At 50.7% G+C, this 13,210-nt stretch overlaps 1 protein-coding gene across 1 annotated transcript in view; it reads right to left on the bottom strand.

The window, feature by feature from the left end:
* TACR3 (tachykinin receptor 3) overlaps positions 1-13,210 on the bottom strand; it is a 1,544,685-nt gene that overhangs the window by 1,196,330 nt on the left and 335,145 nt on the right. The gene's annotated exons all lie outside the window — the stretch shown is intronic.

Raw genomic sequence — 13,210 nt, 5'->3', positions numbered from 1 at the left:
CTTGGCCAAAACAAGTTCCAACAAGGTGGGTGGCTGTGCTAGAGGACGACCCCCCACACCTGTGTGATTAACAGCTTAGTGCTATTAATTGAAGGGATTTTGCATATAAGGCAAGGGTTTTTGGACTACAGGTAGAGCTGACAACTGGAAAATCAATCCGAAGAAGAATTTGCAGAAATAAGCCAGCAGCACTTTCCACAACTGTGAAAGCACTGGTGAAGCCTTGCAGCTCTGCTGACCCTGTTTGCTAATCGACAGGGAAGCTCCGCCAAGGTTGGCTTCCTCCCTTAGGCTAGTGGGACCAACTATCCTCAAGACCTGCTTCGTTCTGGGCCAACCTCTTTGTCACGGCAACCCTCCTGGGCTACGATTTCCCAATACCCAGGGTACTTGGAGCACCGACCAGTGCAATTTCCATATAAACTTTGCAGGTATCTGTTTGAGTCCACATAAGCAAGGAATCTTTGTCCAGATTACCCTCCCCAGAGTTCAGGACTGAGGAACCAAGGAATTCCCAACAGGGGGTATTTGTTCCTCTTGTGTGCTGAGAAAAAGGCAACAAAACCACAAAGAGCCACTGAAATGAGCGGAATCCATTGCTGCACAGTACCTTTTGAGAGTGCTGCTGCAGAAGCCTGCCAGACATCCTTCCTGAAATGCATTATTGTAAATGCTGTGATTGGCAGTGATCGTCCAAGATTCGAGAGACAGTACAGGAGGGGTTATGAGTTGATGTCTACTGAGTCCATTTTTTCAGGACTATACAGTAGGATGAGAGATAAGACTGTCACTGTATAACGAAATGTGATGACGATTTAATTAATCTGTCTCTTCCTTATATCTATATAAATTTGGTTTGCCCTAAAGAGTAGAGCTAGGCTTACACATGCAAGGGTCCACCTTGTGGTGTTGTTTGTCACCTGTATTATATATACTATTTATGCAATATACCACAAGGAGGGGTGCATTACCGATGAGGTAATATCCTGGGGCAGCAGTTAAAAGCCAGAGCAAAGCTAGGGCTTTAATGTGTGCCCCGGGGTATTACTTAACTGAGAATGCTCGCCTTCAAGGGTTATATTGCTATTAGTACCCAGGCAGGTTGCTTGGGATTCTTTTTTGTTCACTGTGTAGGAGTTTAAAAACCTAAACCTGCACAGTCCAGAGGCAGCATACTGAGTAATAATGTATTTTGTGTTTGTTCTATTAGAATATAATTTAGCTTTTCAATTGTATTACAGACACCTTTCACCAGAGCAGTGTTAGTATTTGCATCAGGGCACCAACTACTCACATGCAAACATGCTTTGAGACCATATGCATTTGCACTAGGGAAAAGTTTGGCGAGATGGACATACTGTGTAAAATAATCCTTCGTGCTGTGCAATGTTTCTGTAATATTGCCCTTATGCTCGTTTCGCCCAGCGGGCTGCAGATGTGTGCCCTATGGACACCGCAGAGCGCACCAGTTTGCATTTCCTTTGTGAAAAAAACACGGTGGAACTGGATGGGACATGGGAGCCCGTGGCTGCCGCTTGTCCATTCGCACTTGATTAATGATGTGCCTTCCAATGCCGGGGTCCCTTAGAGAAATCCCACTTCTTCCCCATCATTGAGCAGGCATGCAATCTAAGGACGATCCACAAGGCATACAAAGCAAAGGGCAAACAAGACCATGTCATTGAAATCCATGGAATGTGTATGAAGCCTTTCCTTTAGCGGTGTTGGTGAATGCAGACATTGGCTGCAGGCTGAGCATAGTTTTTGCGACTCTAAACTGCATGCCGCCTGCGGTGCTCCTGATGGTAGTAAAGGGCCTGGGGTAAGCCTCGATGTTACATAGGCCTGGGGTCCCTCTTTTGCACAACTGTCATGATGACTCCACAAAGTAAACAAGGTTTTATTCAGATAACAGTTCACGTCAATAGTGGCTCGGTAAAGCTGTGCATATTTCTTTAGAATGCATGTAGTAACCAGTGGACCCATATGCCTTCAGGAAGGTAACATGTCCTGGGTGACGCTGAGCCCAGTCCCCATGCTTATTCCCTGCCTCCCAGGTAGTACGCAAGACATTGGGTAGGTGTTGGCAATAAAAGGCTGTGGGATTTTATTGCACAGTTATGGTCATAACAAAACATAATCATAATTACAGTAACCATAATATGTTGTACTTTTGGGCATCGGGTCCCGAGGTTACCCCCTCTGGCCCCTGCCGCCATCCTTGTCCCACGACAGTGTGGTCACCGTATGGGGACCCGTCTTCTTTCTCCTTCTTCTCATCATTTTTCTTAGGGTGGGAGGGTTCTGGGAAAAAGAAGAAGAGACTCTGAGTGAACAGAGTACTCTTTGGTCTGGGTCCCCATGCAGGGTCTACAAACTGATTTGTCTTTGGATGCAGCAGCCATTATATAGAATCCAGGGGCTGTACCTTGGGTCATTCTGTGTAGTGGGGGCTGTACTGCCAGCCCCCGGCCAGCATCTACTGACAGCTAATTGCACCTTATGGTGCCTGAGACTAGCTCCCCCGCCCACCTCCTGGCTTTGGTGGGCCCTGATGTTTCGCATCCCTGTGTGGGTAGGCCAGGGTGTTTATTAACACCCTGCCCCTCCCTCTGTGTTTCCTGGTGCAGCAACTGTGTTCGCCTTTGTAGTATTATGTGGGTAGAGGGGGAAGTGCTGGCCCATTTGTTGGGCTGCTGCTCCCCCTCTCCCCTGCCTAGCCAGCCATGGGGCACTGGTTACCCTGCCTCACTTTGGGAGGCCCTGCAGCATTGCCCATAACAAGTGGACAAATATGCCTTCAGGAAGGTAACATGTCCTGAGTGACGCTGAGCCGGGTCCCCATGCTTATTCCCTGCCCCCCAGGTAGTACGCAAGACATTGGGTAGGTGTTGGCAATAAAAGGCTGTGGGATTTTATTGCACAGTTATGGTCATAACAAAACATAATCATAATTACAGTAACCATAATATGTAGTACTTTTGGGCATCGGGTCCCGAGGTTACCCCCTCTGGCACGTGCCGCCACAACCTGGATGTGTTACCGGCTGTCCAGGTTTCCCCCAAAAGTTGTTGGTTGTTTTTTCCTAGCTGCATTTTCTGTTCCCATTTAGTATAGGCTATTTCTTTTGACGCGCCTAGCGCTGACCTCCGTAGGGGTTTTGGCTTGTGTGGGCCGGCATCGCGTGCTGGCCTATGGTTACCCTTTGTACGGCTGCTCTAAGTTTGTTTCTCTTTTTGGTGGAACAATCAAAGCTAGGTTGCCCTGTTTTCCAGTGTTTGTTCATAAAATCTAACAGTTTAAATTAATCTTTATTTTAGCTGCATTCTGGCTCCGGCCCTTGTGGCGTTGGCCAGTTTGTCTATTTGTAACAAACTTTGTAGTTTGAGGCTTCTAGAAGCTTGGCCCCGGCCCTTTGTGGCGTTGGCCTGCTCGTCTGTGCTGTGTGGTGTTTGTCCACCCAGGCACCTTTTCCCCCCACTGTTTATTAATTTTTGTTGAACCTGTTTTCCGGTTCCGTGCTACATTGTAGCACACTGGCCCCTGCCCGGACGTTTGGCCTGTTGTGCTGTGTGGTGTTTATTCCACACTGATTAATTATGTTGAACCTGTTAGCGGGTTTGGTGCTGTTTGTAACACCATGGCCCCGGCCTTCTGGCGTTGGCCTGTTGTGCTGAGTGGTGATTATTCTGCACTGCTTATAAGGATGTTGAACCTGTTTCAGGTTTGGTGCTGTTTGTCGCACCCTGGCCCCGACCTTCTGGCGTTGGCCTGTTGGGCTATGTGATGTTTATACCCCACTGCATCTTAATTTTGTAGAACCTATTTCAGGTTTGGTGTTGTTTGTAGCACCCTGGCCCTGCCCTTCTGGCGTTGGCCTGTTGTGCTATGTGATGTTTGTACCCCACTACATCCTAATTTTGTTGAACCTATTTTCAGGTTCGGTGCTGTTTGTAGCACCCTGGCCCCAGCCTTCTGGCGTTGGCCTGTTGTGCTATGTGATGTTTGTTCCCCACTGCATCTTAATTTTGTTGAACCTGGTTTCAGGTTCGGTGCTGTTTGTAGCACCCTGGCCTTGGCCTTCTGGCGTTGGCCGGTTGTGTTGTGCGGTGTTTAAACCTCACTGTTTATTATTTTTGTGGACCCCGTTTTTGGGTACAGTGCTACTTGCATTTTCTTTTTCGGGCCCCCGGCTTCGGTTGTTGTTTTTTTTTGTTTTCTGTTTCTTGCTTGTATTTTCCTCTGCTTATTTTTGCTGCCTGGTAGGCTGTGACCCAGTTCTCAAACATCTTGGTCTACTGTCAACCTGACTTGCCATGTGTTAATGGCCTTTCTTTTACCAAATATACCATATTTTTTGTATGTCCCGCTACCTCTTTTGATTTCCTTCTCTATTCTGTTCTGAACACATGTGCATCACATGTTTTGTTTTTGTTACTTATGTGGCCCTACAGACCCTCAGGTATCTGAGAGCTGCTACTTTTCCACGGTGTGTGGTGCTCTTTTCTCGACCTGAGGGAAAATTGAAAGGCTGAGTTCGGCCCTGCCGGGGTTCGACCCTGTTTCAGCAGGCCCTGCCCTGATGTCAGGGTGCACGCTCTACTTGTTGTGCTAGCTGACTCGCTGTACTGTGTTGGAGGGTGCGGCTATGTTTTGTGGATATATCTTCTATCTTTTACTTTGACTGCCCTTAGCGGCAACCCTGGGGTTTTTATTCTGGCCCCTGATTTGTGTGTGTCTGTTCTGTCCCCTGTGTTGATGCTGCTCTGTTCCAATCTTGGCCACCTCGAACTGCTGGCGAAACTGGTCATCCGTTTGGGTACTACCTGCATGTTGCGGGGGGTCTTGATGGTCTGGAACACTTCTCGCTTGTTGTTGCCTTGGTTTCTGGGTTTTGACATAATCGTTCGGCTCTCACTATGGCTCTGCGTATTTATTATTGCCCCTGAGGTGTGCCGGTGGTTGCGCTAACTGGCCCGGCTCTGCTTTTCTGTGCAGGTTTTCCATATTAGACTGTACATCTTTCAATGCTTGGGGTCTGTTGGGCTGTGTTTGGTATGAACTGGACTGGACTCTGGGGCCACCCTCTATGCGAGATTTGGCTGCAAGGCACTCTGCTTGCTGTGATACCTGACTGTTAGGTTGTCTGTCCTGTCCTAGCTGTTTGTTTCAGTTCTTTGAACTGTTTGTGGGGCTGGGTCGACGTTCGTCTGCCTGCATGTGTGTGACTTTCGGGGCTCTGGCTGATTGTGCCATTGGAAGGTGTGCGGGATCTGTGTCATAATGGTGCCCTCTGTGAGTGCTATCTTACTTACCTTGCCGTGTGGCTTTGGTGTCGTCACCCCTTCTTCACCTGGCATTTTACCACTGGCCCCCGATGTTCTGGATGCTTCTGTGTTCTTTTGTCGTATTGTCGTTGCCCCCTTCCGTACCTGTGTTCTGGATCTGTTGCACTACTTCAGTAGTTTTGTTGCAACTGGGTCCCCTGAGTACAGGTTTTCCGTAGTTGTGTGTTGTTTTTGGACCCCGTTTCAGGGTTCTGTGTTTATTCTGCGTATACAGAAATATTTTGCCTGCTCCATTTTTGGATAGCCGTATTTAGTTGGAGATCCCTTTCATCGGGTTCTCTTTCTTGTGGCCTTTGTTTCAGGCTGACCCTGCTTCAGGGTTCTGTGTTTATTCTGCGTATACAGAAATGTTTTGCCAGCTCTGTTTTTTTGGATATCTGTATTTAGTTGGAGATCCCTTTTGCAGGTTCTCCTTTTGTGTGATCTTTGTTTCAGGCTGATTCTGATACGCATTGGCTTGTGTGTTGTCTCTGCCAGGCTTTAAAAATGTGCGCCAGTGTGATCTGTCTGGGCGTACAGCATTTTTTGTGCTTCTGTTGGCTTTTGTACAGGTGGTTTCACAGTTCTTTTCTGAGGTCCAAGGTATCATCTTGTCCCTTGCTTCGCTCTCAAACCTCCTCTGTTATGCGGGCAGCTTGTGTCTTGGCGCTGCCTGTGCTGCAACATTTTGGCAATTCGAGAAACTGTTTTGTTTGTTGGTAATTTGGCTTGTTGCGTGTTGTCCCTGGCCCGCCCCTGTTGTTGGGTGGGATAATAATTTAGCATTTATATAGCGCTACGAGCCCTCAGGTATCTGAGCACTGATTATTATTACCCACGGTGTGTGGTGCTCATTTATCGACCTCGGAAGGATGAAAGGCTGAGTTTGGCCCTGCCGGGATTCGAACCTGCGTTAGCAAGCTCTGCACGGATGTCAAAATAAGTGCTCTACTCGCTGTGCCACTTGACCGGCAATCACCTTATTGTGCCCCGTATCAGGGTACTGAGTTCTTGATATTAACTTGTCTTGTGACTGGGTACACCGCTTTGTAATGATTGTACCATAATAATAATATGTTCCCTCTGTGATTATTCTTGGTTTGATTATTGGATTTGCACTTCCTCTGATATGGTTGCTCCTCAGCAGCCTGTTCAGGGGAGGTGGGGGCCACGGCAAATACTCAACCGTAAATGTAATTTTTGTAACCTTGCCAGGGTTTGAAAACTGTAACCAGGGGTTCTGTACTGCTGTCCATGAGTTTTTCGTCTGGGAGCCAATATTCTTTGCCTGTTTTAGGCGGGCAATTTACTTTGTGATAATAATGTGCCTTTAAATAGCGCTGCAAGGCCTCGGGCATCTAAGTGCTGCTTATTATTACCACTGGTGTGTGGTGCTCAGTTATTAACCTCGGAAGGATAAGGGGGTGAGTTTGACCCTGCCTGGATTCGAAACTGCATCCGCAGGCTCTGAAAAGGGGGGCCCCGGGGGGAACGCGAAGCGTTTCCCCCCGGGGAGTTTTTTGGCACTGCACACGGCCAGCGAGTGGCCGTGGGGTGCAGAGCGCCCCTTCCCGGGGTATTTAAGGGCTCAGGGAAGGTTCGGGAGGCAGGCGACGGTTAGGACTTGGCGATTGTCAGGTCCTGTTGCCCGCTCCCGAGCCTTCCCTGTGGTTCCTGGGGGCCTAGGTGACGAGTGTAGTGCAGGTGAGGTAGGGGATTAGATTTGGAGGAGGGCGGGTAGGTATTAAAAAAAAAAAAAAAAAAAGAGATAGGAATTACGTTTTGCTATTTGGGTAGGAGGGGTGCCGTAAATAAGACACCCCTCGCGTCTTACCGGGTATTCTGGGTTCGGTGAGCAACGAGGGTATCACGTGAGCCGGGGGCGTGGGGGCTCCGTGGTTTTCGGCGGGGAGTCGGAGGGAATTGGTCCTCCGTGCGCGGGCCCGCGGTGCGTGTGGGTGTAGGGCCTGGGGGGGGAGCGGAGCGTTAGCAGCTTTGCCGCGGCTCCTCCGGGGAATTTCGCACGCATCTTAAGAGCGCTGGTGCTGGGTACGGCGCGTAGCGGCGTTCGTACGACAGGGGGCTGGGCAGTGGGAGCACAGTTAAAGGGGCCGTGTCCCTTGTGTGTGTGGGGAGTGCGGTGCTGTTGTGGCACCGCTAGGTGGCAGTGTTCTCGGCCGTTGTAGCAACACGAAGTAGTGCTTTGCTAGGGTGTCTTTTAGGGCTCCCTCTTCTGGTTTTGACCAGGTGAGAGGGAGGGAGGGGTTTGAAGAAGAAATTTTAGTTCTGTAGGTTTTATTAAAATAAAAAAAAAAATATATACTAATTTTATCATTTGCATTTTAGCAGAAGGGAAGTAGATAGGGGCGGTTAAGTTAGTGTTAGGTTGGTGAGGGTTCTCAGGGCCAAGGGTGCTAGTCCGCGGGTAGGTCCCGGCTCGGGGGCATAGAGTAATTAGTGCAATTTTAGGGGGCATATTTCTGGGCACACGCGGATTAGTGTGCCCAATGGCAGGCCGGAGGGCTAGCAAGAAGGGGCGGGTGGATGCGGGCCCTGGAAATTATTAGCAGGGCGACTAAAGCCCAATTGAAAGGGGCGGTGGGGGAAGTTACAGGTGAGGAGGAGTGTGTGGGGGGCCGGCCGCGGAGCAGAGCGGCGGCGGACGGGGCCCTGGTGGCGGTGGTGGCTTGCACCCCTACGGCAGGGAGAGGGGAGAGTTGGGAATCTAGGGGTAGGAAGATGAGGAGGGAAATAGACAAGAGGGCGGATGGGGGTTTGAGCAGGTCGGGTGGGCAGCCAGGGAGGGAGGAAGGGTATGATAGCTCTAGGGAAGAGGGGAATGCGCGAGAAGTTAGGGACCGAGGGAACACCAGTGGGGGCAGGGGTGAGGCGCAGGTGGGTGGGTCGGGGTAGAGGGGAAGAGGGGGTAAATACCTGCAGAAGAGCGCAGGTGGGAGAAGGAGGGAGAGGTCCCCGTCAAGTGAGGAGGGTAGGGCGGGGCACGGAACGGCCCCCCCGGGTAGGAGGAGTGGGGGCGGAGGGCGCTGCGCAGCCCCCGCTGTACAGATGGAGGGTGAGGGTTTTGTTACGGCCCCTCCTCGGTCAACGCAAGGAGAGCCTGGAGGGTGCAGCACGGCCCCCAGCAACGAGGATGTCAGGGTGGAGGTCGGAACGCCTCGCCCAAGAGAAGAGGACCAGGCAGGGGTTCCCACAACCCCACCGAGAAGACTTCAGGGGAGTGGCGGGGCGTACGCCCCGGACTCGCGAGAAGAGCAGCAAATCATCTCGGGCAGGAGCTTGCATCCTCAATGGTATTTAAGGGGTGATGAAGTTGGTTGGGAGGAATTCGGGGGGCAATGGGAATTTGAAGATTATAGGGCGGAAAGGGAAAGAGTGGATGAGATAAGAAGTGCAAGGTGGGATAGGGGAAGGGTAGTACAGGGCGGGCGGGGTGGAAGGAGTGAAGGGAACTATTGGCTGGGTCATTGTGCTGACATGTTTTGTCCCCGCAGCAGGAGCCCTCTAAGAATGGAGAGGAGTAGCACCGGTGTGGATGCCAGGCCGCAGATGGCAGGCGTGGAAAGAGGTGAGCGGGAAAGGGAGTGGTCATCTGCATGGCAGAGAGGGGTTACAGATAGGCGGTTGGGGGATGAACGGGGTGGTTTTCAAGGTGTGATGAAGGAAGTGGGGGTGCAGGCCATTGGAGCCGAAAGGGTTGAAAAGAGCATTTGCTCGGTGGAGGTCCAAACGGACAAAGCGGTGGAGCCATTGGGGCTTGAGGTGCAGGTGGGAAAAGATAAAGAGGTGGAGGTAAAGGGAAAGGAGAAGAAATTGCCATACATGGGGATAACAAAACCATTGAGGGGACATTTGATGGCGGCGACCAGGGAGAAGATACAGGGAGGTGAATTTGTGGATGTCTTCAAATTGCTTCATAGGGAGGTGAGAGCGAAAGAGGGGTCTAAGGAGGAAGAGAGAGAACTGGCTTCACGCCCGAGGGTCTCGGTGACCATTGAGAATTGGACGTCGGCGTTTATCATTTATGCCAGCGTGTATTGCGAAAAATTCCCGGAGCGTTGTGTGGTCCTGCTTAAATACATGGACGTAATAAGGAAGGCTTTCACGAGCTTTGGGGGCTTTGCCTGGGTAAGGTATGACGAGGAATTTAGAGCGAGAATGGCGGAGGACAGTCAGGCGGTCTGGGGGGAGATAGATATGGATCTTTGGCTGCAATGGCCAGTCCTCAGCAGCATGCTGGGGGTACAAAAAGGAAAGCTGCGCAAGAACCATGTGCAGGTTCAAGCATGAGTGCAGCAAGTGCGGGGGAAAACACCCTCTCACGCAGTGTTTCCAACAAGGAGACAGGGGGAGGGGGAGAGGTGCAGGAAAAGGGGTTGGGGGGAAAAGCTTTTACTCCAATTAAAGTGGGGGTGTTGGAAGAATGGTTGCAATTTTACCCGGATAGGGAAGGGGCTAAGATTTTGAGTGAGGGTTTTGGGCAGGGGTTCAGATTAGGTTACCAGGGTCCAAGGGTGCGGCGAAGGGCGGAAAATCTGAAGTCGGCGAGAGAGAATTTGGAGGTGGTAAGGCAAAAATTGTGCAAGGAAATAGCGGCGGGCAGGATGGTGGGTCCGTTTGATGAAGTAACGGGTGACTTAGTGATATCTCCATTGGGGGTGGTGCCCAAGAAGACCCCGGGGGAGTTCAGACTCATTCATCACTTGTCATGGCCGGAAGGTATGTCAGTTAATGACTTCATTGCCCCGGAAGAGTGTGGGGTTGTGTATGCGAGTGTAGACCAGGCGGTTGAGCTAATAAGGAAGGAAGGGCGAGGGGCCTTCATGGCCAAGTGCGATATCAAGGCGGCGTTTAGATTATTGCCAGTGCACCCAGAGGATTTTTGGTTGTTGGGGTTGCAGTTTGAGGACCGTATTTACATAGACAAAGCATTGCCTATGGGGTGCGCAATTTCCTGTGCGCTGTTTGAACGATTTAGCTCCTTTTTACAGTGGGTCTTCTCTTTCAGCTCAGGGTGGGAGAGTGTGTTGCACTATTTGGATGATTTTCTGTTCATTAGCGGGGCAAAAAGGGAAGAGGATTGCAAAAGAATGCTAAAGTTGTTTCAAGACTTGATGGAGGAGCTGGGGGTACCATTAGCCGAAGACAAGACGGAAGGGCCGGCAGTGGTGTTAACATTCCTGGGAATTGAGTTGGATTCAGTGGCCATGACCTCACGCTTGCCGCACGACAAGGTGAGCAAATTGGTGGTACTGTTAGAAAAAGCGGTAGGGGCCAAGAAAATTATGCTGGTGGAGATGCAGAGATTGGTTGGGCATCTGAATTTTGCATGTAAGGTGGTTGCCCCGGGGAGGACGTTTTGCAGAAATATGGCAAGGGCCATGGCGGGAGCGAAGTGCCCACATCACCGGATAAGAGTATCGGGGGCAGTGAGGGAGGATTGCAGGATTTGGTTGCGCTTTTTGGAGAGTTTCAACGGAACGTCAATGTGGTTGCAGGGAGATCCAGTGACTTGGGAAGTTCAGATTCTCTCGGATGCAGCGGGGGCCGGTGGTTTTGGAGTGTTTTGGGGGGGAAAATGGTGTGCCGAGAAATGGCCAGAGCGATGGTTGAAAGAAGGGAGGAGCATAGCATTTCTTGAGTTTTTTCCATTACTAGTAGCAGACTGGGTTTTTCGGAAGAAAGAGTGAAAAGCTTGGGGCGTTGGAGGTCAGGAAAATACAAGGGTTACGTTAGGGATTTTGGGAAAGGGGATTGCTGAAGAACGTTGGTGGAGGACTTGGGGGGCAAGTTGTTTTGTTTTGTAATAAGATGACTTGTCAGTAATTTGTTGTAATTTTTGTTTCAGATGCTGCGCAAAGGAAGGGGGAGATGGCGCAAGTTTGGATTGTTGGACATTCAATTGTGAAGTGGGCTGGCAAAGAGGCGGAGAAAAGGGTGTTTGGAAGACAGCTGGGGTGCAGTTATAAGGAAGTGGTGGTGAGGTGGCATGGTTTGGGGGGCCTGCGGTGGGATCAGCTGCTGCCCATATTGGCTGGAATGAGGGAGCGCTATGGAGTTCTTCAGGTGGTGATGCTGCATGCTGGAGAGAATGACCTGGTTAGGGATACGGGGGTGGCTCTGCTGAGAAAAATGAAGAGGGACTTAGGTTGGATTAGGGGTATGTGGCCTCAAGCGGTGGTGGTGTGGACGAAGTTGTTGCCGAGAAGAGTTTGGAGGGGAGCAAGGAATGAGGGAGCAATAGAGCGGGCTAGGAAGGGGATAAACAGGGAAATGGAAAAATTTTGTGCGTCGGTGGAAGTGAGGGTCATGGACCATAAAGAGATAACATATGAGGGGTTTCTTATCTTTAGAGAAGATGGGGTACACTTGTCCATTTACAGGAACAGTTACTACCTTGCGGACTTGGGTTCGTGGCTGGGGGACTGGGTGAAAAGTTTGAGGTAGAAAAGGGGGGGGGTTTGGGGCAGAAAGAACTCCTCGGGGAGGGTTTTTCTGGTGCCGGGGGCATGGCCCCTTTTGATGTGGGGGGAGGGAAGCACAATGGGGGAATGACACGGGAAAGGAGGGGGTGGCGCTGTTTGCACAAGCAGGTCACCCCGGGGGATCAGGTATTGAGCCTGGAGGGGCATGGCCCCTGGGGAGAAAGCGGGACGCCTGGAAAAGGGGCAAGGATACGGTAGGATCCAAGGGATCATTAGGGAGGAAATTGGTTATTTAATTATTTCATTGTTGGGGGAAAATGGGAAATGTTTAAGTTATTTATTTGATTGTTCAAATAGCTATTTAGCTTGTTAGGCCATGGAGCCAGTTAAGCGTTTTGATTGTAAGCTTTGGCCTGTCACATTAAAGCGACCTTTTCCACTTTTAAATGAGTCTGGGTTTTTGTGCAGTAAGCCAAAAGGGGGGCCCCGGGGGGAACGTGAAGCGTTTCCCCCGGGGAGTTTTTTGGCGCTGCACACGGCCAGCGAGTGGCCGTGGGGTGCAGAGCGCCCCTTCCCGGGGTATTTAAGGGCTCAGGGAAGGTTCGGGAGGCAGGCGACGGTTAGGACTTGGCGATTGTCCCGCCCTCCCACCCCTTCATTTTGGGTTTTTAGGCCATAGGCCTGTTTGAAGCCGGGAGAGGGTCCAGGGTACATTTTGTGGGGGGGGGGTTTTGCTAGAGGTAGGGGTGGTAGTTTTGTGTGACAGGTCAGGGCATCGTGAGCGGTGTTGTAATATTGTTGCTGATGTGGCAGGTCAGGCTGGCTACAGGTCACAGGAAGGGGGAGTTTGGTGTAGAGGGGAGTTTAACGGGGTTTGAAGTGGGCCGGGGCGCCGGGGGCATGGCCCCTTTTGATGTGGGGGAGGGAAGCACAATGGGGGAATGACACGGGAAAGGAGGGGGTGGCGCTGTTTGCACAAGCAGGTCACCCCGGGGGATCAGGTATTGAGCCTGGAGGGGCATGGCCCCTGGGGAGAAAGCAGGACGCCTGAAAAAGGGGGAAGGATACGGTAGGATCCAAGGGATCATTAGGGAGGAAATTGGTTATTTAATTATTTAATTGTTGGGGGAAAATGGGAAATGTTTAAGTTATTTTTTTGATTGTTCAAATAGCTATTTAGCTTGTTAGGCCATGGAGCCAGTTAAGCGTTTTGATTGTAAGCTTTGGCCTGTCACATTAAAGCGACCTTTTCCTCTTTTAAATGAGTCTGGGTTTTTGTGCAGTAAGCCAAAAAGCATTGTGGTATCACTGTGGCTTTTCAATGACCTGGCTTGCCTTGGAAAATTGTACACCTCTGTGCTGAGGGCTCGTGTTTTGCCATTTGTTTTGGCTATCAATTGTAGTACCATAGTGTTTCATTTGTCAAAAAACCTGCTACAC

The sequence above is a fragment of the Ambystoma mexicanum genome, chromosome 6q (assembly GCF_040938575.1).
Source record: "Ambystoma mexicanum isolate Mex_15411 chromosome 6q, UKY_AmexF1_1, whole genome shotgun sequence".
NCBI classification, from domain to species: domain Eukaryota; kingdom Metazoa; phylum Chordata; class Amphibia; order Caudata; family Ambystomatidae; genus Ambystoma; species Ambystoma mexicanum.
Note: the sequence above shows the minus strand (reverse complement) of the source record. Positions and strands in the feature narration are given on the sequence as shown.